The sequence below is a fragment of the Schistocerca americana genome, chromosome 1 (genome assembly GCF_021461395.2).
Source record: "Schistocerca americana isolate TAMUIC-IGC-003095 chromosome 1, iqSchAmer2.1, whole genome shotgun sequence".
Classification (NCBI taxonomy): domain Eukaryota; kingdom Metazoa; phylum Arthropoda; class Insecta; order Orthoptera; family Acrididae; genus Schistocerca; species Schistocerca americana.
Window position 1 is genome coordinate 625,907,600 of NC_060119.1, and position 26,139 is coordinate 625,933,738.

Sequence of the window (26,139 nt, forward strand, 5' to 3'; positions counted from 1 at the left end):
CACTGCAGTCAGCCAATCCGACTGTTACGCGCTCAAATTCAAGCGGCCCGCTGGATACAACTAGCATCCGTTGTTCTCATAGCGTACATGATAGTACGCGTGACTGCTCAGCATTCGGCTCGGATTCGATCCTTACCACCGTCCCACGTCCAAGTTTTACATCGCTCTCTTCATCCGTTTTAGGAAACCAAAAGAAACACGCGTTTGGCGTCAGTTTCCTCTAGCACAGCGCACCGAACGAAGTGCCTCAGCTGGACTCGCTTTCTGGAGGACGACGGTATCCTCATTTATGTTTTCCGTGATTTCCCTAAATCGCTTACATTTTCATACGAACTGAATCGCTGTTCAGCGAGAGTGTGTTCCAGTGATGCAAACAAATGATAATCGTACGGAGCCAAGTCTGAAGAATAAGCCGCATACCCCAGTATTTCCCAACTGAACGCCTCGATCGTTTCCAGGACCCCTTTTTTTTGTGTGTGATGGGGCGTTATCATGGAGCAATATGGCTTTGTGTTGCCTTCTCCATTTTCCGGTCGTTTTTCACGCAATACTCCATTTAAATTGATCGTTTGCTGTTGGTAGCCATCAGTGGTAACTATTTCACCACGTTTTAGTAGCTCATAGTAGATGACACCCTTCTGATCCCACCAAACACAGAGCATTGTCTTCTTTCCAAAGGGATTTGGTCTTGCAGTGGATGTCAGTAGTTTACCTGGATTTGCCCATGATTTACGACGGTTAGGATTCTCAAAATATATCCATTTTTCATCACCTGTCTCTATTCGATGGAGAAACGACTTTCTTTTGTACCTGGTGAGCAGCATTTTACAAGTAGTCTTTAGATTTGCTTGCTGTCTTTCATTCAGTTCACGCGGAACCCATTTTCCCACTGTCTGCAGCTTTCCCATAGCTTTCAACCGAAGAGAAATGGCTTTCTGCGTTAAATTCAATTGTTCCCCGAGTTCCTGTTGAGTCTGAGTATCATCTTCATCCAGTAAGGCCTGAAATTCGCTATCTTCGAACTTTTTCGGTGGTTTCTCGCGCTCGTCATTTCTCACGTCAAAATCACCTGAATTTTTTGCACCACTCGAAACGCTGTGTTTTCCCAAGAGCGTGTCCGCCGAAAGCTTCGACAAAGCTTCGATGTGATTCTGCAGCTGTTTTCTTCAAGTGATAACAGAAAGGCTGGCCGGTGAGGCCGAGCGGTTCTAGGCGCTTCAGTCTGGAACTGCGCGACCGCTACAGTCACAGGTTCGAATCCTGCCTCGGGCATGGATGTGTATAATGTCCTTTTGTTAGTTAGCTCAGAGCCGTTTGAACCAACTGATAACAGAAAACCAATGCTGTCCACAAATCGTAATTCGTAGGCACAAAACTCGACATGTTTAGGGGTTTGAAACACATACTGATGTATGGAAATTGGGTTACTGTGTGTTAACATTCATCGTCAGCCGTTACGGGAAGCCGACGCGGTCTCAGGGGCCCTACACTGACCGCTAGCACCATCTATAGGGAAATTCCTGTTTCATACTTCTGCACCTCGTGTCTCTCTGTAACCAACAAATACTGGATGTGTACTGTAATGGAAGTGTTATTCTAATTATTCTTTACTATCACCTCCTAAAATATTTGCAATTGGCCTGGAACTCCCTGTACATTTTCAGTTATATTTGTTGCACTGTTTTTAAAGCATGTGTGAATTTTATTTGTACGTACATTATCCAAGTAAACGAAAAAATTACAGTTGCAGGAATGAAAGCTTCTCCATGATGTGAAAGTTCTCATGCGTTGGCGTGATTGTTCTGCGAAAAACACTGAGGTTCGCCTGTCATTTACGGTAAACAGCACGTTACACCCACTTGTTTGTATTCACATCTCCCTTGATATTGGCCTTCAGAGCGTCAGTTTACGAGACGGTGGTCCAGACAGAAAATGCATCAGCACCGCCCCGTAAAGCCATTACTGTTATTCACGTCTTAAATATTTGTGCTGTAGTTCCGTTTATACCAAAAATCACAACTAAGCACCATGCTCTCACTGAGAAGTGACTTCTGGCATCAAAGACTGTTTTACTCGTATTTTGCAGGTGATTTTTGTGTTAGAAGATATAAACGCGCAGATCAAAGCTATACGATATCTTTGAGCAGCCAGTAGGTCTGATCAGGCGACAAAAGAGAACGCACGTCCTCTGCACCGACAATATGAAATAGCAGAGTAACTCTTGTGGCTCGGAATACTTCACGTCAACATAATTACAATTTGAAGCCGTTAGCATTTTAGACTGATCGATTACCGAGAGCCACGTTGCTCCATTTCATTGGTTTCATCCATTTTTGATGTTGTCAGTAGCAAGCTAAAACATTCCACATTGAACAATTAATGACCAAATGAACACTATCAGTAACTCACTGATCCAGCGAGCCACTAAAACAAGAACAAACAGAAATGTGAAAAGGTTGACAAATGAACTAACTAATTGCAAATAAAGGTTTATTAGCCATTGACCATGGTTGCGATATTTCTTCAGAAGTAGCGGCCTTGTTATATCGCATGATGGTACAACAGATTAGATGAAGCCGAGCGGCTCTTATGCCAGGGACTAAGGCCAACTAACTCCAAACGATAATATAACCTCACGAAACCTGTGCTACAAAAGTTGTTTCTAATCTGAAAAACAAGAGAAAAACATGAGGAGACACAGTTTAGTAACATATCTGTTACTTCTGCGTAGTTCAGTTACTAAATATATAAAAACAAACATATATTATAGAACACTGAAGATGCTTCATAAGTAAAAGAAGTGAAACTTACGAGACAAAAAACAAACTGGCTTTCATTTAGTTGCAAAGATGGAACATACCTCCATGAATATATTTTGTATTTAAAAGTCTGTTATCCAAATGGTAAATGTGTATTTATTTTGCCTTCACAATACAGCCAGCGCCTGATCGTTCAATAAAAGTACCTGCTAATGTTTAGCGTGGTATGATTCCATCTATAACACAGAAAATTCAGAAGTTGCATCTATATCCTGGTTTTATGTAAACTGGAGGTGAAGGGGAAAGAAAGGAAAGCAAAGAAAAGTGATTATTGATATGAGTTGCACCACGAATTTGTGCAGCATCATCGGTGATGAGTAGAAATGTGTGCTGTACTAGGACTTTTTTTTCTTTTTGTTGTTGACGGGCCCAGGCGAGGAATAAAACTTTCTGTCGTGCAGTCATCAAGAGTACATAAATGGGTCTTCAAGCTCCAAAAGCCCATATCGATAATGTTTCGTTGGATTTTTGAAATTCAACTTTGAACTTAGTCATTCGTCTTTACTTAACAGGCCCAGCATTGAAATCTGCAGCAATTTGCGGAACAGTTACGCATATGTCACTTTGAACGATTCTCTTCAGTCGTCGTTGGTCCCGTTCTTGCAGGATCTTTTTCCGGCCGCAGCGATGTCGGAGATTTAATGTTTTACCACGTTCCTGATATTTACGGTACACTCGTGAAAAAGTCGTACGGGAAAATCCTCACTTCATCGCCGCTGGAGATGCTGTGTCCCATCGCTCGTACGCCGACTATAACACCACGTTCAAGCTCACTTATATCTTGATAACCTGCCCTTGTAGGAGCAGTAACCGATCTAACAATTGCGCCAGACACTTGTTGTCTTATAAAGGCTTAGCCGACCGCAGTGCCGTCTTCTGCCTGTTCACATACCTCTGTATTTGAATACGCATACCTATATTAGTTTCTTTGGCGCTTCAGTGTATATAACTAGTGTATGTGTGGTTGCCTAATGTTGTCTCCGAAATGGAATTTTCACGTCTACAAATTATTCAAGGAATCCTGCCATTGAAAACCTCCACATAGGAATTTCCATAAAAAGAAGTATCACATTGTTGTTTTACTTCAGTCTAGCAAATAAAACCAATTATTCCTATCGGAATGCTGCTAGAATGAATGCTGTAAATGATTTATTCTCAAAAAACATGTAGAGTGCTAGAAATTCTATAAATATGACGTACATAATGTCGGATCCTACCACAAATGTAATGTTGAGATTGGCAGAACACATGTTTGACATTCTATAGATCACGCTCCCTTTTACTGGATGGACACAAACCCAGCTGATACTGATCAGCGACGAGAAACAGAAGAGCAACACCATGACTGGCACTTTCAGAAAAAGGAAGTGGAACTCAACACATTTACTGCGAATGTTTCTCTATTTGCCGAAGCGGAGTGAGCAGATCGCCTACTGAAGTATGGTCATCAATTTTAGTGCAACGATGATCTGCTCCTTGGGGCATTGACTGTTGTGCAGATTATGTACGTGGCATACCCATAATTCTCTGCTTACACAGTGGTTGCAGTATGCTGTGCGCAAACTCCTAGGGCTGAAACTATGTCAATATAAGACACAATATGAGACAAGGTTTATGTATCCTCTCTATCCAGGAACAGAAATTAGACTCCAGTATTCTTCGGTTATGAAGCACTTCAATGTGTGCGGAACTGCACAGAGAGAGAAAGAATCGTCACCCTATTAAAGAGAACAACAACTCCATCCACGGACAAATGATTTCACATGCTCTTTGTAATGAGCTCAGTACTTCTCAAAATGTCTCTAGGTCGATCCCTGGAGGGAAGTGTCTTCGCTCAATCCATGCAAGGAAGTGTGTCTCTGCGACAAACATCACTTTTTCGTGGACACGTGGCATCTATGTTTGCACTCATTACAGAAACATCGCCTCCCTTTACATAGGTCATGAATCTGCCAGCCAACTGCCTGAAGGTCATAATATTTTCAGAGGATTTTCTGAAAGTTTCAGTTTCCCCTCCTACAGCCTTAGCACTCCGCCAATTAAATGCACAACTATGCCTTTCAGTGGGAATCATGCGCTGACAATTCCCTTCAGAAGTTTCCTCAGAGGTCAGCTCACCACCATTTTTGTAACTTTGCACATTCCTTAACACTAAAAATGATATCTTTCCGCCATGACCCGCTACTCATACTCTTCCACCAGGTACACAAGTCTGAAATTTGTTTTTGGTGCACCTGAGTGCAACCACCCACCTGCACTCCGTGTGCTCTGGTGGTTCTGTGGCCTCCAGCGTTGCAAACCGCCGCCTTCCCGTTCTGGTCTCTCTCAGGGCAGTAAATGTCCATCCCTGCAGAGCACTACTCTCTTCGAAGTCCTGCTTTAACCAATAGCAGCTACTGAAGAATGAGTTGCCTACGTCACACTCTCTGTCAGTTCTCAACACTAATTAACTCCCAGACACGCAGTACTACAGACATTGAAACTTCCTGGCAGATTAAAACTGTGTGCCGGACCGAGACTCGAACTCGGGACCTTTGCCTTTCGGCCTTGACCCGTCACTCATACTCTTCCACCAGGTCCACAAGTCTGAAATTTGTTTTCGGTGCACGCGAAAGGCAAAGGTCCCGAGTTCGAGTCTCGGTCCGGCACACAGTTTTAATCTGCCAGGAAGTTTCATATTAGCGCACACTCCGCTGTAGAGTGAAAATTTCATTCTACTACAGACATTGTTAATACGTGGCCCTAGACGGTATCAAGCTTTGAAATGATTAATAATCCGATTGTGCATCAAAATCGAAAAGAATTTACAGAATAGTAAATGTATGGTTTCAAAATTTTGCTGCATTATACCAAAAGCAAATATTTCATATTTGGTTTGAATATTTCACTTTTATCACTGAGCAGCTTTGCAGTGATGGTTGCAAAGTAACAAGGTCATTCTTTGGTGAGCGGTAGTTTTCGCAGTAAAATAGTGGAAGTTTTTTTCCCAATTTTACGCAGGGTGGACATGTATAGGGGGTTTATAGCCTAACATCTGAATTTCAGGCAGTTATCGGCGGCAGCGCTTTTCTTTGGATGTCGCAAATTAATGAGATGCGATTTTTATCCTGCAGTCGAATGTAAAAACTATACCAACTTTGCTCATAAAACTAAAAGAAAATGCACTGCGCCTACTTTCGTGGAAAGAGGAAATTTATTGTCATCGCAATTGTGTTTTTTGTTTTAATCAATGCTCAGTTATAAAAGATGCATTGACATTAAATAAAATTGTTCTTGTGTGTGTGTGTGTGAGAGAGAGAGAGAGAGAGAGAGAGGGAGTGTGTGTGTTTCTGTGTGTAATTGTGTGGTTGTCCTAGACAGCTGTGCTCCAACCAGGGTGTGGCTGCATTTTAGCCTCATTCATCTCATTCTTGTTCTGCAGGTAGCTGACGCTATGGCCTTTTGCATCAATGAAGCACTGCCAAATGGAGCAACCAGCCACGTGCCCCACCCTGGAGGCTGCTCTGATCACAGCTGGCTGAAGCCTTTGCTACCAGATATGGCACGGGCTCTGACGAGCAGAGACATAAGCTGCCTATTTTCCAAGCAGTGGACGTTTGAAAAAGCGATGTGGGGAATTCTCCAGAATTTCACTGATGTTCCAGGGGGCGGGGGGGGTCAAGTCTTTCTGAATATCTTTAACCGATTGCATGAAGCATGCTCTTCTCATCTTTTGTATATTTATGACTGATTTTCGCAGTCTGGAAACAGTATGTTAATGCCACCAGAAGGGTCTCTTTGTAGACCACCAGCGAAAGGATAGGATAAGTCTCTATCACTATCTACGGAGAGGAGAGGGAGGGATGAGAACTGGTTGGGGGGAGAGGATGAGAGTGCCTCAAAGATGATTAATTCATGAGCACACATCTAGGAGGTCACAGCTGCAAATGCTGCTCCCTCTGGAATCTTTTGGGATGACGATTTTCCCCAGTACACAGGTTGCATTATGACGCATTCATTACGAGTGCTGCTTTTTTCTCATGAGAGTTTCAGTGTGTACTTAGAGCAGCGAAGCAGAAAATGGTTCAAATGGCTCTGAGCACTATGGGACTTAACATCTGAGGTCATCAGTCCCCTAGAACTTAGAACTACTTAAACCTAACTAACCTAAGGACATCACACACATCCATGCCCGAGGCAGGATTAGAACCTGCGATCGTAGTGGTCGCGCGGTTCCAGACTGAAGGGCCTAGAACCGCTCGGCCACACCGGCCGGCACCAGTGAAGCATATTCCATCAGTTGTGGTAGTGCGTATTGGCTTCAATTACATGGGTGCAGTGTGATTGTCAAGCAGGCATCTGCAGCGAGCTCTGACATCAAACAGCAATAGACACAGTTCTCAGCTGTATGCTTACTGGTAATACACTTATTAAGCTCCTCTCTGTCCAACACCAGCATATCATCAGTTGAACACAATTTCCATCAAAAATAAAGATAGCACCTTCCAGTCCAGTTTTTTTTTCTGTCAGCTTGTAGGTGAAGGGTAGAGATTGAGTGCATCGGCCACTGCTTTCGAGTGGTATTGTGAGTTGTTTTGGCAGCAGCTAACACCAGTCGTATGACATTGTCAATTTTTGAGCTGTGTTGCGATTTTAGGCTCTCCTTGCGAAATGCTATGCATATAGTTGCAAAATTAAGACCTGTCATTATGATTAATTACATAATTAGAAACGATCTTTACTTCAGTTACTCATCCAAAATAAAGTACATTAATCTAACCTTCCTCTCTTGCATCCAGACAGTTTCCATGTGTTGGGGGGTGCACTTGGGCTTTCTGCCCAGAAGTACCATGGTTCAAGTCCTGGAAAGGACACCACCATTTTTTATTTCCCGTCAGTTCTCAGGAGGGATTGGAGTGGGCCGTCATCACAATCCTAGTACAAAGAAATTCCCACCAAAATTCGAAATTCCCACTCTAGGGTAGATGGGACAAGTTGCGAGGGGGAAGCGTGGTGAGGGGGCAGAGAAACACATACAAGCGAGGAAAACATATGACGTCATCCGGGGGTGGGGTTAGGGATGGGGACAGGGGTAATTAATTGATCAATTTACTTAATTTATGTACCAATTTCTTATCAAAAGAGTGCTCATGCCGCTCTTACCCTACTACTGTCCAGATTGTGCAAAATTCCCTTTTTGTGGTTTTTTTTAGCATGCCACTTCATTAAGACCCACGCTGTTAACGTACAAGTATGCAAATTGCCCTCACGCCCATGGCACTAGCCTCACATTTGAGGGCTTCCAAAATCAGAAAATAGGCCATTATTTTTTATTATTTTTGTTTTGTTTTAATGAATTACAAACGTCAGCTGTGTTTGGAACATTGATAGAAATCAACAGGGAGAGTTAAGAACGTGTGCCAGACTGGATATCGTACCCGGGATCTCCTGCTTACTAGGCAGGTGCTCTAACCACCGAGGACACACGAATGCGCGCGGCTGCGCGGACTTATCACAGGCACGCCCCCCCTCCTTCCCCCCCCCCTCCCCCAGCAGACCCACATTCTCAACCTATTCCACGCACTACTAAAGTAGTGCTCCCTGACGTGATCCTTCGCTTGTGATCGCCATATTTATATGCGTATAGTGTTTGTTCTTTCGGACATATCTGAAAGAACTGGCACCATACAAAAGTTATTTTTTTTAGCCTCGTGTTTGCCAAAAACGCTGAAGGCTCTGTTGCTCTGCAAAACCGTGTGTAAACAGCCCAGGCCTACTTCTCGTGGCGCTTCCACCCTCAGCATCCCACACACACCCAGAGGTTGTAAATCTGGAGAATGACTAGCTGTCGCCTAGGAGCGTATCGCCAGCCATAGTTCCACGAATTCACTGCCTGACCCAGTAGTCTTCCGACACAGTGCCGCTCTCAGCAACATTTCCTCTTTCCCCAGTCTGGGCTCCAATGCAGTATGTCTTTTCGCAACGCCAGAAACATTTAAAACGATCGGGTCTTTCACCATGTTAGAGGAAGGAATATTTACATAGGGCACCGTACTATCAGTCTCTATGGTACATGCTCATCAATAAGTATTCATAGCAATCCCCATCATCCAACTTTAGTAAATTATGGAACTTGTAGAAGAATGAAAATGAAACAGGCATATAAATTTTCCTGCCTCATTTCAATTGTAATTCAGAACATAGAAATTCACGCCCTTGCAAGTTTTGGTAACTTTCTGAATGAAATACATGGCACCTCCTTCCATGTCTCATTTCAACAGAAAGTGGATGCATGTTACATAAAAATTTTGATTGAGAAGGGAATTTTACGAATGTTTTGTTATAGGTCTCTGGTGTTTCTTCGCAAGGTCTATTATTAGATGCCACAGAATGTTCAGAAAAAGGGCTGATATTTTGCAATTGAAGTATATGATTATCTTGTTTTCCATCTCTTCTGCCAATCTGTCTGCTATCAGTGGTTTCCATGTGTTCTTTTTTTTATTTTGCTTCGGTGTCAGTGTACCCAGTGTATGTTAAGAGTTGCAGCTCGCCAGCAGCCTTGTGAGTGTCGCAGCAGCAGGTGTTGTGACGTTTTCCCCGGCCTGTGTCCGCAGGAGCCCCCGTGCGGCCGGCGTGGGGCGGCGGCGTGAGCCAGGCGGTGCCGGCACGCACCCCCCACCCCTCGGCCTCTCGCACACAGTACAGTACTACATGCTCAGCGACAATCTCACTCTACACCCTCGCGCGCGGCAGCCCAGCCACCGCTGCGGCCAACGCGCCCTCCGTCATCACTTATTGCAAGCAACAAGTAACGTCACTCATAGACTCTCCATAGAAGGGCAACTGTATCCATTCTGCGCTGAATCGACCGAGTTAACAATCGTTGACTCGTGTCGGATTCGTGTACTACTTTGCTCACTTCGAGTATTCTGTTTACATCCTTACTGTAATAATACTTTTGTTCGTGAGAGATAGTAATTTTAATAAGCATATATCTTTAGAAAGATATGTTTACGAATAAAGTGAAATGAAACTACTAAGAGCCAACAGAAGTCTTTCATTCTTCTTTCTGTAAAACCTGTCTGGTAACATGACTATTACGTATTCTTTCTTTTCCTGCTATTCGGATTGTTTGTGAATGCTGCAGCAACTGCCCAGACACGGGAAAGGCTCTTCACACAAGTAGGTAACAAAACATATGAACAAGTAAGTACATAACTAGCGATTTCTACGGACCTCTCATCAGGTAACGTTCTATCACAGACAAGAACAAACACGAAATTCTATCAGTTTTCGTACATAACCTAACGTAGTAAAATCCATTCAGTGAGATGCACTCATCGGCGAAGAGTCAGTCCTATTTTGCTCCAATTTCCTGAAAGCGTTTCTTGACTATACTGTTCAGTTGCATGACATATATAAAAAGGTCTTTTGAGCAGGGAATGTTACCAAAAGATATTTTAACAAAAGCAAAGCTAACAGAATTTGAATTCCACCGCCAGAGTAATGTGTTCGAAACGACTTTTCTTTAAGAAAAAATCGTTTAATCTAACATTTATGATAATTAAAAAAGTTCACCGTTTCAAAAAGTCAAAATAAAAAAAAAAATTGTGGTAAGGTCTTATGGGACCAAACTGTTGAGGTCATCGGTCCCTAAGATTACGCACTACTTAATCTAACTTAAACTAACTTACGGCAAGGAAACACACACACCCATGCCCGAGGGAGGAGTCGAACCTCCGACGAGAGTCAAAATAAATTCTCTCCTTAAGACAAGGGAACGAATTCCACGAATATGTGACTGACAAAAAGTAAGACAGCTGTTTGCATCAAGCAGCAAATCAAACGCCGTCTGCCCATACATTCTTCCTATTGTTCGCTAAATTGACTCAACAAAATCGTTTACCATTTCCATATTTCCAATGTTTACATATTCTTGTATGATTTACCTTCAGATTGCATCTATCGGTACACAAACATTAGTTCTCCTTTAGCTTATCAATATAATTCCTAATAGATAAAAAAAACAAGCGAGGTAAACAAGGAATAGGGGAAATACAGAGCCCATTGTTACGCCGGATCAGTGAAGGAAGGAAGATTAGTGTTTAACGTCCCGTCAATTACAAAAAATGGTTCAAATGGCTCTGAGCACTACGGGACTTAACTGCTGTGGTCATCAGTCCCCTAGAACTTAGAACTACTTAAACCTAACCAACCTAAGGACATCACACACATCCATGCCCGAGGCAGGATTCGAACCTGCGACCGTAGCGGACACGCGGCTCCAGACTGTAGCGCCCAGAACCGCACGGCCACTCCGGCCGGCCCGTCAATTACAGAAAGATGGACAAGGAAATCGGCCATGCGCCTTCAAAGGAACTATCCCGGCATTTGACTTACACGATTTCACGGATATCACGGAAAACAAATCTGGATGGCCGCACGCCACCCCTCCGAACGCGAGCCCAGTGTGCTAACCACCGCGGCACCTCGCTCAGTGAGACAATTACTGCTCCTCCTAGCCGAAAAAGTAGTTCCCTCTCGGAGGGCCCGTCATTTCTAATACACACGCCATTACGCGGCGAACTGGAGTAAGTGAATTACCTACAAATCAAAATACGTTTGATATCCGGGGCATATTATTGGTATCTTCGAATGCGTCGACAATTCCGCGAGTTACCCACTTCAAGACTGAGCAGTTTCAGTATCTCACTTCACTGCAGCCCTTCATTCGATTCTTTACCTACTTATTCTATTATTTCGCACCTGCCGATTCACAGTTGGAATTTTCTTATGAGAAATGCCTTCAGAAACCATTTGGTGTGTCAATTTCCTTATAAGTGATCATCTGATGATTTCGTTTTTTTAACACTACCTTCTAGTGGTATACGACAAGTTAAATAATTCAAATTGTTTTCACACTAGTCAGAGAATTTGATTTTTTCAGTTGTAGAATTTTCGTTACGATGAACACTGATCTATTACCACTTAGACTGTTAGTTGCCATGGATGTATTAGACAACATTTTAAAACTTATTCACAAAATGATTGTACTAGCTCCTTTAAGCTTATTACAAACATTAGAATAAAATTTGAGTCCTCACTGTGAAGAAGATCAGGTCGGTAAAATTTATATACAGTCATTTATCCATGATTATTGAACTACTGAAATCTCTAAAAAATTAAAAACAATGTAAAGCTTATTTGTAACAAAGAGAAGGTGGTCCAATTTGTATGTCTTCATCATTCAGAATGTTTAGCAAAATAAATGAATTACGTTATTATTTTGGAAGTCTCCACGAATCACAAATGAGAAAAAGAAACTTAAAATTTCAGCATGTAGAGAGTAAGTGATAATTCAAGGGTTTTACTCAAAATTAGCGCTGAGATGTTCCGAATTACATTGATGATCCAAAACACTGTGGCTACTGACCACCGAAAGACTGAGTGCTCTCTGGTGGCTTTGCGGGCCCTTAATGCGGCAAGGAAAGTACACTGAGATGACGAAAGTCATGGGATAACGACATGGACATGCAGATGGCGGTAGTATATATATATATATATATATATATATATATATATATATATATATATTATTTTCTATAGCTGGGCTGAATCTTATCCAGGCTTAAACGCACAGTTGTATACATGGGTATTCCAACAGTAAATTAAGCACAGTCTCAACACTTACATGCTTCAGTGTCAGGGGAATACAGACATTATGCGTAACTCCACTTGGTCTCTAGTTCCGCTGTTGTTGTGCAAATATGCAACAAATTCATACTATGCCAATTTTACATATGGATGCCAGTGATGACACAGTCTGCATGTAGTGCAACTGGTAATGCATAATATTGGTCTTAAACTTTTAGGTATGTGTTCATGTGCCATGATGTTAGTTCTAGCATTGCCTCACCTTGTATATCTACTATTGACACTTTATGACTAAACACGTAAATCTCAATTGGAGCATGAGATGCATCATGCTCATCTATCTTCCTTGGCTCTATACAATCCGTCATTGCATAGACAATCCCATTCATATGATGAATACTGCACTTTAGTGCTAACACATTGTGTGTTTTCTATCCATATAAGTACTCCGAAGTCTTTGCCAGGTGTCAGGCTTACATTCAAGTGTTTAGCAGTCACATTCTATGTGTTTGCAAGTAACAGTACACTTGTGGGGTTTGGTTGCTGTAGTTGTGCTATGACGACACCAAGTCCGAGAAGTTGGGAAAACATCCTGTGGGCAATGATTGCTGCTGCTGAGGCACTAGTATGACTCGGAACATCTGAGTCTCCTCATCCAGAATTGAATCAGAGGCTCGTTGCTGCTGCTGCAGCCATATTACTGCATAGTTGAAAAACACTAGGTCACAAAGACATCATCTGGAGAGTGACGTGCTGTGGTTCGGGTTGGAACATCTCCATGGGCCAGCAGTTCGACCACCACTGGATCAGGTGCTACAACAATAACAACAAAACCTGTATAAAAACAGAGAATGGCATGACATTAATAGTTTACATCTACATCTACATCTACATTGATACTCCGCAAGCCACTCAACGGTGTGTGGCGGAGGGCACTTTACGTGCCACTGTCATTACCTCCCTTTCCTGTTCCAGTCGCGTATGGTTCGCGGGAAGAACGACTGTCTGAAAGCCTCCGTGCGCGCTCTAATCTCTCTAATTTTACATTCGTGATCTCCTCGGGAAGTATAAGTAGGGGGAAGCAATATATTCGATACCTCATCCAGAAACGCACCCTCTCGAAACCTGGCGAGCAAGCTACACCGCGATGCAGAGCGCCTCTCTTGCAGAGTCTGCCACTTGAGTTTATTAAACATCTCCGTAACGCTATCACGGTTACCAAATAACCCAGTGACGAAACGCGCCGCTCTTCTTTGGATCTTCTCTATCTCCTCCGTCAACCCGACCTGGTACGGATCCCACACTGATGAGCAATACTCAAGTATAGGTCGAACGAGTGTTTTGTAAGCCACCTCCTTCGTTGATGGACTACATTTTCTAAGCACTCTCCCAATGAATCTCAACCTGGTACCCGCCTTACCAACAATTAGTTTTATATGATCATTCCACTTCAAATCGTTCCGTACGCATACTCCCAGATATTTTACAGAAGTAACTGCTACCAGTGTTTGTTCCGCTATCATATAATCATACAATAAAGGATCCTTCTTTCTATGTATTCGCAATACATTACATTTGTCTATGTTAAGGGTCAGTTGCCACTCCCTGCACCAAGTGCCTATCCGCTGCAGATCTTCCTGTATTTCGCTACAATTTTCTAATGCAGCAACTTCTCTGTATACTACAGCATCATCCGCGAAAAGCCGCATGGAATTTCCGACACTATCTACTAAGTCATTTATATATATTGTGAAAAGCAATGGTCCCATAACACTCCCCTGTGGGACGCCAGAGGTTACTTTAACGTCTGTAGACGTCTCTCCATTGATAACAACATGCTGTGTTCTGTTTGCTAAAAACTCTTCAATCCAGCCACACAGCTGGTCTGATATTCCGTAGGCTCTTACTTTGTTTATCAGGCGACAGTGCGGAACTGTATCGAACGCCTTCCGGAAGTCAAGAAAAATAGCATCTACCTGGGAGCCTGTATCTAATATTTTCTGGGTCTCATGAACAAATAAGGCGAGTTGGGTCTCACACGATCGCTGTTTCCGGAATCCATGTTGATTCCTACATAGTAGATTCTGGGTTTCCAGAAATGACATGATACGCGAGCAAAAAACATGTTCTAAAATTCTACAACAGATCGACGTCAGAGATATAGGTCTATAGTTTTGCGCATCTGCTCGACGACCCTTCTTGAAGACTGGGACTATCTGTGCTCTTTTCCAATCATTTGGAACCCTCCGTTCCTCTAGAGACTTGCGGTACACGGCTGTTAGAAGGGGGGCAAGTTCTTTCGCGTACTCTGTGTAGAATCGAATTGGTATCCCGTCAGGTCCAGTGGACTTTCCTCTATTGAGTGATTCCAGTTGCTTTTCTATTCCTTGGACACTTATTTCGATGTCAGCCATTTTTTCGTTTGTGCGAGGATTTAGAGAAGGAACTGCAGTGCGGTCTTCCTCTGTGAAACAGCTTTGGAAAAAGGTGTTTAGTATTTCAGCTTTACGCGTGTCATCCTCTGTTTCAATGCCATCATCATCCCGTAGTGTCTGGATATGCTGTTTCGAGCCACTTACTGATTTAACGTAAGACCAGAACTTCCTAGGATTTTCTGTCAAGTCGGTACATAGAATTTTACTTTCGAATTCAATGAACGCTTCACGCATAGCCCTCCTTACGCTAACTTTGACATCGTTTAGCTTCTGTTTGTCTGAGAGGTTTTGGCTGCGTTTAAACTTGGAGTGGAGCTCTCTTTGCTTTCGCAGTAGTTTCCTAACATTGTTGTTGTACCACGGTGGGTTTTTCCCGTCCCTCACAGTTTTACTCGGCACGTACCTGTCTAAAACGCATTTTACGATTGCCTTGAACTTTTTCCATAAACACTCAACATTGTCAGTGTCGGAACAGAAATTTTCGTTTTGATCTGTTAGGTAGTCTGAAATCTGCCTTCTATTACTCTTGCTAAACAGATAAACCTTCCTCCCTTTTTTTATATTCCTATTAACTTCCATATTCAGGGATGCTGCAACGGCCTTATGATCACTGATTCCCTGTTCTGTACATACAGATTCGAAAAGTTCGGGTCTGTTTGTTATCAGTAGGTCCAATATGTTATCTCCACGAGTCGGTTCTCTGTTTAATTGCTCGAGGTAATTTTCGGATAGTGCACTCAGTATAATGTCACTCGATGCTCTGTCCCTACCACCCGTCCTAAACATCTGAGTGTCCCAGTCTATATCTGGTAAATTGAAATCTCCACCTAAGACTATAACATGCTGAGAAAATTTATGTGAAATGTATTCCAAATTTTCTCTCAGTTGTTCTGCCACTAATGCTGCTGAGTCGGGAGGTCGGTAAAAGGAGCCAATTATTAACCTAGTTCGGTTGTTTAGTGTAACCTCCACCCATAATAATTCACAGGAACTATCCACTTCTACTTCACTACAGGATAAACTGCTACTAACAGCGATGAACACTCCACCACCGGTTGCATGCAATCTATCCTTTCTAAACACCGTCTGTACCTTTGTAAAAATTTCGGCAGAATTTATCTCTGGCTTAAGCCAGCTTTCTGTACCTATAACGATTTCAGCTTCGGTGCTTTCTATCAGCGCTTGAAGTTCCGGTACTTTACCAACGCAGCTTCGACAGTTGACAATTACAATACCGATTGCTGCTTGGTCCCCGCATGTCCTGACTTTGCCCCGCACCCGTTGAGGCTGTTGCCCTTTCTGTACTTGCCCAAGGCCATCTAACCTAAAAAACCGCCCAGCCCACGCCACACAACCCCTGCTACCCGTGTAGCCGCTTGTTGCGTGTAGTGGACTCCTGACCTATCCAGCGGAACCCGAAACCCCACCACCCTATGGCGCAAGTCGAGGAATCTGCAGCCCACACGGTCGCAGAACCGTCTCAGCCTCTGATTCAGACCCTCCACTCGGCTCTGTACCAAAGGTCCGCAGTCAGTCCTGTCGACGATGCTGCAGATGGTGAGCTCTGCTTTCATCCCGCTAGCGAGACTGGCAGTCTTCACCAAATCAGATAGCCGCCGGAAGCCAGAGAGGATTTCCTCCGATCCATAGCGACACACATCATTGGTGCCGACATGAGCGACCACCTGCAGATGGGTGCACCCTGTACCCTTCATGGCATCCGGAAGGACCCTTTCCACATCTGGAATGACTCCCCCCGGTATGCACACGGAGTGCACATTGGTTTTCTTCCCCTCTCTTGCTGCCATTTCCCTAAGGGGCCCCATTACGCGCCTGACGTTGGAGCTCCCAACTACCAGTAAGCCCACCCTCTGCGACTGCCCGGATCTTGCGAAAAAATACACATGTAGTGGTGCAAAGGAGCATTACAACATTCTCTGGTGGGATTTGCTGGTAATAACCAAATACTTGCCAACAGCCGTCTCCTTTCCAGCTGATCACAGCTGCAGTAGGCGGCACTTCAATGCTGGGCAGCAAATAATGGCGTACGTGCAACTGAAATACAAATAATTAAAATTGCTCTAAGAGTAGGGAGCTGAATCTGCATGCAATTGGCTGACAGCATGACGTCATCCACAAGTGGAGGTGGATGGGTGGACAGGGGTGGAGTCCCAGGGTGGGGCTGACCTCCACAGAACAATGACTTGATGATATCATGACAAAGAAGATAAGTAAGTGCTGATGCTAATGCAGCACTTTTCTGCTCAAAAAAACCACAGTGACCCCCTACAGAATTTCCTTGCATGCCAGATGACACAATGGGCATACATAGCTGCAAGTTACTCTGAATCTCATCGGATGTTTTTAACTTCCAACAGTGTGCTGTTTTCTTCTTTAGAGCAATACTTGACCATTCAGTATCAGTGTAAACATCAAAGCACTTCTTTGAGAGTTACCGAAAAACACGTTACAGGTCTCAAATGTGGAGAGAGAGAGAGTATCAATGTTTATTACTTCTTGGGAGAGTGAAACATTACGTATTTCTGAAAAATAAAAGTACAGCTAACAACACTTTCTGAATTAATGATTTATTTCACCAGATCTAGTTTCAGGCCTAGGCTCGTCATTTCCCTTACAAATTCCACATTTTAGTTATGTAATATAACAGACTATTCGTTCTTTCGTAGATTATACTTTTACATTCTACACAAGGTCTATATGCGCCACATACTTCAAGTAATTTTTACTTTACACAATACAACATAGAGGTCTGATTCACTAATATATCACACATTGAACAATAAACTGCGCTAGGGATGAACTAGCGTAAAATGTGTTTATGTCTGTTTTGTTTACATCCGCAGTGATTTGATTGGCTGTGCCAGATGATGCAGCGACGGAATGCTTCTACGCTTAGGACACAACCATCTTTTTAGCTAGATAATGTTTAGTTTTTTGTTATTTGTTGACTAACTATGGCAGTATACGCATTTCCCATACCAAGACAAATTTAGGTATTGTGTCCTCATTTGTCACACGACTGCATTAACTGACTGTGATTGGAAATATCATTGTCTTGGTCTCATAATATTTTATTAAAATTTATTACCGGTTTCGGCTTTGTAGCCATCATCAGATATAATAGTTTAGGAGAGACACTTAAATGCTTACTCAGTACCGATTTACTAATGTACTGTCTACGCACCTACACATCACTGCTAAATTTTTAGATCTGTTGATGGCTGCAAAGCCGAGAACAGTTATAAATTTTATAAAATGTTACGTGACCAAGAAGCTGACTTCTTAATCAAATCCTATATAGAGGTCACCGGTCTCTCCAGGAGGTACAGGAGCTACAAATGCCCTCATTTCGCGATAATTCCATAAAATGATGACCTATGCGACCAAAAGAGTCAATCCCTTAAGCAAAAGCGTGTAGGTCTACCGTTTTACTATTACAGCGTTTAATATACGGCAAAGGGTTTTCGCTGAGTTCTGAAACACTGCGAGAGGTATTCCTCCTCGAATATAGTGAAATGTAATAATTTTTCAGAGAATTATTTGAATTGTAACCGCGGTTCTGGGTCATCCCAAAAATGTTTCATGTAGCTCATGTAGAGAATTTCTAAATCTGACTTACGTTCGGACTATACTACAATGGTTTCTGCTGTGTTGTTCGAAGCATTATTATGTTGAAACAGAAGAGTTCCGATTCCAAACTGCTGCCAGTGTACGAAGCATACCCATTTCTAAAATGCTATCATAAATGCTTTTAATTAATGTTTTTCAACCCACCAAGAGTAGTGATTCTGTCACAAATCCAGGGTGTCACCACTACACACGAAGGTAAATACCTTTCGCTAAAAAACTGAGAAATCCCCATTGACTCTTGTGAGCTTCATACAGTATTATGGGTAGAGGATCGTATCCACATAAACAGATATTTCACCGCATACTAATGATGGCGGTGTTTGCACGTCTAAGTGACAATGGCTTCTGGGCCACGGACTGACCATGTTAATTCATTCTTTCGACGTATCATCTCGACATTGGCGTGCGCTCCTGAGCTGTAAAATAATTCCTCCACAAAGCTGTCTGACGACTGCACAATACAGGTCACTTCAGAATTCAGTAGTTGCTACCAGTTTTTGGGGATACCTGAGCGATGGTTGGACCTAACGTTTTCTTCACGATTCCACTTCACAATAATATTATAACGAACGATAACATCGCATGAAACCCGTACAATTCCGCCATGTGTACCTTCTTGTCTAGAGAGCACCTCATCTTGTGTACAGTCTTGAAAATACGCCTTGGGAACAGATGTTGGTTTGGCGCACACACTTCGGTAACCCCAGGAGAGATGTGCATGGTGGTCAACAACCTAATGTTTACAAAACGTCTATCTGTTTCGCATTGAGCAACGGCTCAAGGCAGCCTTCATGTTCAGTGTACCGACTACGCTAATGAACTCAAAATCTTTTGAGCAATGTATGCGCTAGTCTACCAGAAGAAGCATTTACGATCGGTCCGAGGTTCCAGCTTCATTAGGAAGGAGTTCTGTATATGCGCAGCATCGTTGCAGTGTAGTAAGCTATGACATCTTGTGTAGCCATGACCAAAACAAAGATATCCATTATTCTCTCAATTATAAGAAATTCAAAACGAATGCGTCCACATGAAAGGTCGTTGCGAGAGTATTTCCTACCCAGATAGAAAAGCGAAGAGGCAGGTTTGCTAGTCATCGGGAGCTCAAACGTTAGGCGCGTAATGGAGCCCCTCAGAGTTATATCATGCATGGTGGGAAAGTGGCAGTGTGCACTCGGTGTGTTTGCCGGCGGGTCTCGTCCGAGACTATCGAGAGCACAGGGTGTAACCGTCTGCAAATAGTGGCACATGTCGGCACAAATGACGCCTGCCACTTGGGTTCTGTGGCCATCTTCTGTTCCTTTCAGCGGATGGCTGATTTGGTGAAGACAACTATGATCGCACGTGGGGTGCAGGCTAAGCTGACTATTTGTAGCATCGTACACCGGGCCTATCATTCTCCTCTTGTTTGGAGCAGAGTGGAATGTCTAAGCCAGAGGCTCAGACAACTCTGCGACGGATGCGAATTCTCGACTCCGCTATCGAGTACAGGTTACGCCTGCACAACACGCAGGAAGCGGCTACAAGTGTAGGGGAGTACGTGTGCCCTACGCAGGGGGTTTTTAAAGCCAGAGACGAATTGACAGACAAAATCGACGCTACATCACTAACAACGTTCTCAGAAAATAATCGTCCTCGCAGACCGTTTATAGGAAAGGTTAATACAATATTAGTAAACTGTAGCAGCAATTAAGGAAAGATCCTAGGATTAGAACCACTAACTGGAGGTTGTAATACCCATATAGTATTACCAACATGAAGTTGGTTGATGAGCAGCAACGAAATTCTAAGTTCAGATTGGAATATTCATCATGAGGATAGGTTATTCGCCAAGGGTGGCAACGTATTTATTGCAGTTAAGAATTCGATAATATCTGTTGATGTCATCACAGATTGCAAATGTGAATTAATCTGGGTGAAATTAAGCATCAAAGGTCGGTCGAAAAGGGTAATCGGGTGCTCTTATAGACCGCCTGCATCAGGAGCTGTGGTGGCAGAGCGTTTCAGAGGGAAGCTGCATAATAGCGTCGATAATTTTCCTGATCGACTCGTTGTAATAGGTGGTGACTCAGCTTGTCGTATTATCAATGCTTGTGCCAGAAACAGGGATTAATGTGACGTTTTTATGAATGAGCTGCCTGAAAATTATTTCTAGCAGATAATTAGAGAATCAAATAAAATAGTGAAAGTGTCTCGGACTTCCTAACAACATACAGACCTGAACTTATCGAATCAGTTAACCGGTTTCACAGGGAATGTTACATATGTAGGAAAATATTTTTCCTTAAGAAGAGTGGAAGGATAGAAATTGCAATCCGACTAATCAGCATCAAATACTCAGTGCTGAGGACGAAGATGTGGAGTACAAATGGAAAAAATTCAAAAACGTCGTTCACTGCATCTTAGACAAATATGTTAGAAGCAAGGTCTTACAGAATGTGAAAGAACCACCATGGTTTAATCCCCATGTTAGAAAACTGCTACGTAAACAAAGAGAGCTTCATCACAGTTTAAGAGAAGTCAAAAGCTATCTGAGGAACAACAGCTGAACGAAGCGAAGACGGACAATGAGAGAGGAATTCAGTGACGTTGAGAGTAAGATAAAAAATTATTTTGTTAAACGATCTGAGTAAAAACCCTAAGAGGTTTAGCTGTTGGTTAAAATCATTAATCTATTCATTCACTCAGTGACCATATTGGCACCGAGACGAAATATAACAGAGATAAGGCCGAAACACCGAATTCGGTCTACCGAATTAATTCACCGCGGAAAATCCTAACACAGTCCCTCCTTTCAATCATCGTACAAGCGTCAAAATGGCAGTCATTGAGATAACCGACAGCGGAACAGAAAATCAACTGCAATCGTGTTGTAGTGGAAAGAGATACCTATAAGATTCTACAAAGATTATGCCAAAGGACGTGCTCCTCATCTAGTAGTAATTTATCGGAGATCGCTTGAGCAACGAAGGATACCTAGCGACTGGAAGAAAGCGCAGGTCATTTCAGTTTTCAAAAAGAGTTGTAGGACAGATGTACATGATTATAGGTCTGTATGGTTAATGCCAATCTGTTGTTCAATTGTGGAACATGTTTTCCGCTCAAGAATTATGTCATTTTGAAGAATGAAAATCTTCTCCTAAAATTCAAAGTGAGTTCCTCAAAACAGAGATCTTTCGAAAGTCAGCTCAGTTTCATTCCGCTGAAGATAACGGTGGTCAGGTTGATGTCGTATTCCCTTGCTTAAGGAAGGCAATTTACACCACCCTGCACTGCTTACAATGTGTGTAAATGTTCTAGTAGAATGCGTAGGAAACTTTTTAAAACAGTTCGCAGAAGATGCGGTTGTCTATAACAATGTAGTAACGTCAGAAGACTGGCAGAAGAAGCTGCAGAGGATTGATGAATGATGCAAGGACTGACAGTTGGAACTGAATGTAGATAAATGTGGCATACTATGCATGCATAGAAAAGAAACCCACTACCGAACAACTACACTATTGATAACGAAGTGCCAAAACCAGTACCTACCGTAAAATATCTGGTAATATTAATGTCAAAAAAATGGTCAGGCTTGTTCTTCATGCTCAATCCTGGTTTGCGAGAGTATTTACAATCATAAGGATCATCGGCAGTGCACATCTCGATATGGCAAATTACCTTAACATTCAGAAATGTTTTAACTCTGTTGCTATTGAGCTCCCCATGAAGATCCAGGACATACCTAAATTTGAGGCACAGAATACCAAATATCGGTTTGTGTTTATGACCTAGAGAACAGTAAGTCCTAGAGAAACGTGAGTCAAATCAACAGTATGTAGTGGCGACTTCTGTTACCAAAAGTAACAGCAAAACCAAATGTAGTGGGAAGAGGTAGAAGGCACCGTATGCAGACCCATCCAAGCTTTCCAAGTGATCTATTGTTTCCAACTACAGTGCTGCGTTCCCCTTGGTCTGCATCACTGGGTCCCACAATGCTGAGGACACCACTTCCATGTCTGCAAAACAGCTTGGGGCGGAATGGCTGCCTTAGCAACCCGTACAATGCACAGCTGTGTGTTGGACTTGTGTGACAGCAACTTCAGGATGCGCCGACAGTCGACTCAGCGATCTCTGCCCCTGCTGCCTCAGTGCCGCTCGCCGGGAGCCGCAGACATCCCACTGCACACTTCATCGCCATCATGGTTCAGATCGCAGGAGACAACAAATGCCTCCGATCCGACAGCTGAATCTGTGGCCCTCACTCTGGATGTCTCTGGTGTTTGTTGGGAGCCAAGACGACAGCAGGCAGTTGCGAGCCATGGAGTGACCAATCGCTGGCTGGCTACGGACCCTGCGTCAGCCTCAGAGGCTCGAACCAATGACCAGCTGGGGACTGGAATGCTGGAGCAGCATCTGCTGCTAAGTGTATCTGGTGGTGTGACATGTCCCGCCATCCAGGAGAGCTGCCACACTTGAATGCCTCATTAGAAAGTCAGTACCTATTTATACGCAGCTGTGCACCTCTGTTTTGCTAATGCACCACTCCCAGTCACGTACTCACAACACTTAGGTTGCGCCAGTGCGCCCAGTCTGCCTGTAACTTGCGCCATGCAAACCGCTACATTTACTCTTTTCAGTGGTTCAACAACCCTGTGGCCTCCATTCTACTTCGCAACCGCTGGTCAGCGTAACTTACTGTCAACAGGCCCTCTCCTGGCTGTAACTTGTGCACTCAGAAATGTTGCACCAAATCTAACTTCCCTATCTTAAACTGTGGTGCCGCTACAAGAACGAGCATATCGTCATCAGACCCCCCTTGTCCAAAATTTGTCAGTGAGCGTAAGAGTGCATGTAAACTTGTCGTTACTCTCAGATGAAAAAAATAAGGAGAAAGGCAATAATCATTATGTTTGAATCAAAAACAAGATGTTTGAATTATATCTCCACAAGCGAATAACAGCTTCACATACTTTCTTCACAGCAGGAAACACTTTCCATATGCATAGTCTTAACCATTAAAAATCTTAAATAGGGGATAATTCTGCGGTTTGACTTTTTTGTCATCAGTCTTCTGACTGGTTTGATGTGGCTCACCACGAATTCCTCTCCTGTGCTAACCTCTTCATCTCAGAGTATCTCTTGCAACCTATGTCCTCAACTATTTACTGGATGAACTCCAATCTCTGTTTTCCTCAACTGTTTTTGCCCTCCACAGCTCCACCTAGCACCATGGAAGTCATTTCTTCATGTCTTAACAGATGTCCTATCCTCCTGTCCCTTCTCCTTATCAGTGTTTTCCACATGTTCCTTTCCGCTCCGATTCTGCACCGAACCTCCTCATTCCTTACCTTATCAGTCCACCTAATTTTTAATATTCGTCTGTAGCACCACATCTGTTCCAGTTGTCCCACAGTCCATGTTTCACTACCATACAATGCTATACTCCAGACGTAGATTCTCAGAAATTTCTACCTCAAATTAAGGCCAATATTTGATATTAGTGGAACTTCTCTCGGCCAGGAATGCCCTTTTTGCCATTGCTAGTCTGCTTTAGATGCCCTCCTTGCTCCGTTCGTCTTTGGTTATTTTACTGCCAAGGTAGCAGAATTCCTTAACTTCATCTAGTTCATGACCATCAATCTTAATGTTAAGTTTCTCGCTGTTCTCATTGACACTGCTTCTCATTACCTTTGTCTTTCTTCGATTTACTGTCAATCCATACTCTGTACTCATTAGACTGTTCATTCCATTCAGGAGATCATGTAATTCTTCCTCACTTTCACTCAACATAGCAATGTCATCAGCGAATTGTATCTTTGATATCCTTTCACCTTGAATTTTAATTCCACTCCTGAACATTTCTTTTATTTCCATCATCGCTTCCTCGATGTACAGTTTGAACAGAAGGTCCGAAAAACTACATGTTGTCTTACACCCTTTTTGATACGAGCACTTCGTTCTTGGTCGTCCACCCTTATTATTCCGTCTTGGCTGTTGTACATATTGTATATGACCCGTCTCTCCCTATAGCTTCCCATACTTTTTTCAGAATTTCTAACATCTTGCACCATTTTACACTGTCGAACGCTTTTTCCAGGCCGACAAATTATATGAAACTGTCTTGATTTTTCTTTAGTCTTGCTTCCATTATTAACCGCAATGCCACAATGGCCTCTCTCGTGCCTTTACCTTTCCTAAAGCCAAACTGATCGTCATCTAGCGCATCCTCTTATCTTTTCCATTCTTCTGTATAGTATTCTTGTAAGCAAATTGGATGCATGAGCTGTTAAACTGATTGTGCGATAGGTATAATTCTCGCACTTGTCAGCTCTTGCCGTCTTGGGAATTGTGTGGATGATATTTTTCCGAAAGTCAGAAGGTATGTCACCAGTCTCATACATTCTACACACCAATGTGAACAGTCGTTTTGTTGCCACTTCCCCCAATGATTTAAGAAGCTCTTATGGGATGTTACCTATCCTTTCCGTCTTATTTGGTCTTAAGTCCTAAAAAGCTCTTTTAAATTCTGATTCTAGTTCTGGATCCCCTATCTCTTCTAAATCGACTCCTGTTTCTTCTTCTATCACATCAGAGAAACCTTCCCCCTCATAGAGGCTTTCAATGTATTCTTTCCACCTATCCGCTCTCTCCTCTGCATTTAACAGTGGAATTCCCGTTGCACTCCCTTTTAATGTCACCGAAGTTTGTCTTGACTTTCCTATATGTGAGTCTGTCCTTCCAACAATCATTTCTTTTTCGATGTCTTCATATTTTTCCTGCAGCCATCTCGTCTTAGCTTCCCTGCAATTCCTATTTATTTCATTCCCAGCGACGTGTATTTCTGTATTCCTGAATTTCCCGGAACATTTTTGAACTTCCTCCTTTCATCGATCAACTGAACTATTTCTTCTATTACCCATGGTTTCTTCGCAGTTACCTTCTTTGTACCTTTGGTTTCCTTCCCAACTTCTGTGATCGCTCTTTTTAGAGATGTCAATTCCTCTTCAACTGTACTGGCTACTGAGCTATTCCTAATTGTTGTATCTATATAGCCTTAGAGAACTTCAACCGTACTTCGTCATTCCTTAGTACTTCCCCTTCTTTGGGTATTGATTCTTCCTGACTAATGTCTTAAACTTCAGCCTACTCTTCGTCACCACTATATTGTGATCTGAGTCTCTATCTGCTCCTGGGTACACCTTAGAATCTAGTATCTGATTTCGGAGTGTCTGCCTGACCATGGTGTAATCTAATTGAAATCTTCCTGCATCACCCGGCCTTTTCCAAGTATACCTCCTCCTCTTATGGTTCTTGAACAAGATATTCGCTATTTCTAGCTGAAACTTGTTACAGAACTCAATTAGTCATTCTCGTCTCCCAATCCTTGTCCTAAGCCCATATTCTCCCGTAACCTTTTCTACTACTCCTTCCCCTACAACTGCATTCCAGTCCCCCATGACTATTAGATTTTCATCCCCCTTTACATACTGTATTACTGTTTCAGTATTCTCATACACTTTCTCTATCTCTTCATATTCAGCTTGCGAAGTCGGCATGTATACCTGAACTGTCGTTGTCGGTGTTGGTTTGCTGTCGATCCTGAAAAGAACAACCCTGTCGCT

The 26,139-nt window shown here is 42.9% G+C and overlaps 1 protein-coding gene across 3 annotated transcripts in view; it reads left to right on the top strand.

Moving 5' to 3' along the window:
- The window catches only part of LOC124625492 (GTP-binding protein Rhes-like), a 447,213-nt gene extending 437,372 nt beyond the window's left edge, over nt 1–9,841 (top strand). For all 3 annotated transcript variants that reach the window (XM_047149177.1, XM_047149175.1, XM_047149174.1), the window contains one exon: nt 9,413–9,841. The gene's annotated coding sequence lies outside the window, so the exon portion shown is untranslated. The remainder of the gene's footprint in view (nt 1–9,412) is intronic.
- The last annotated feature ends 16,298 nt before the right edge of the window (nt 9,842–26,139 follow it).